This window comes from Bison bison, unplaced genomic scaffold, assembly GCF_000754665.1.
Source record: "Bison bison bison isolate TAMUID 2011002044 unplaced genomic scaffold, Bison_UMD1.0 scf7180017864506, whole genome shotgun sequence".
Lineage (NCBI taxonomy): Eukaryota > Metazoa > Chordata > Mammalia > Artiodactyla > Bovidae > Bison > Bison bison.
In genome coordinates this window covers 567,939-569,029 of record NW_011495063.1, presented here as the reverse complement: position 1 = coordinate 569,029, position 1,091 = coordinate 567,939, and positions in this window count along the sequence as shown.

The following is a 1,091-nucleotide window of genomic DNA, read 5'->3' as shown; positions in this document are numbered from 1 at the left end:
GGAGAAGGCAATGGCACCCCACTCCAGTACCCTTGCCTGAAAAATCCCATGGACGGAGGAGCCTGGAAGGATGCAGTCCATGGGGTCGCTGAGGGTCGGACACGACTGAGCGACTTCACTTTCACTTTTCACTTTCATGCACTGGAGAAGGAAATGGCAACCCAGTCCAGTGTTCTTGCCAGGAGAATCCCAGGGATGGGGGAGCCTTGTGGGCTGCCGTCTATGGGGTTGCACAGAGTCAGACACGACTGATGTGACTTAGCAGCAGCAGCAGCAACCTATATGGAGGGCTTCGCTGGTGGCTCACCTGGTAAAGGATCCACCTGCAGTGTGGGAGACCTGGGTTCGATCCCTGGGTTGGGAAGATACCCTGGAGAAGAGAATGGTTACCCACTCCAGTATTCCAGCCTGAAGAATTCCATGGACTGTATAGAGTCCGTGTGTCACAAGAGTCAAACATGACTAAATGACTTTCACGCTGTTTAGAAGCATCAGAAATTTACTTTTGCTGTTATGCTACAGAAATACTTAAATTATCTAGCATTATTTCACAGCTTAGGAAGCTGAGATTTGACCTGGTGACCCAAAGTAATTACAATATTGAAATCATACGCTACACAAAAGAATTAAATTTATTCCAGAAACAACTATACTTGACACTCTATGTTCCCTTGTTAATTTTATGACAGATAACAGATGGACTACTAAGTAGAAAAAATTCAAAAGCTTTCCTAGATAGCACATCTCTTTGGGGCTGTCTGAGAACTAGAGTGGATTCAGACAAAAAATTTTTGCTAAGAGCAATGTTTGGTGTAACAGTTTGTAAATTCTATTACAGAAGACAATGTATGTATTATTATTGTGTGTTTTTTTTTTTAAAGCTCCCAGGTAACTTTATTTTCTCTAAATAAAAATTTATTTATTTTAATTGGAGGTTAATTACTTTACAATATTGTATTGGTTTTGCCATACATCAACATGAATTATTATTATTATTATTTACTTTACAATATTGTATTGGTTTTTATTGTGTTTTACTAACAGAGACCAGTTCCTTGGGTGATGAAATCTTTTTGAGATGTAATTTCTAT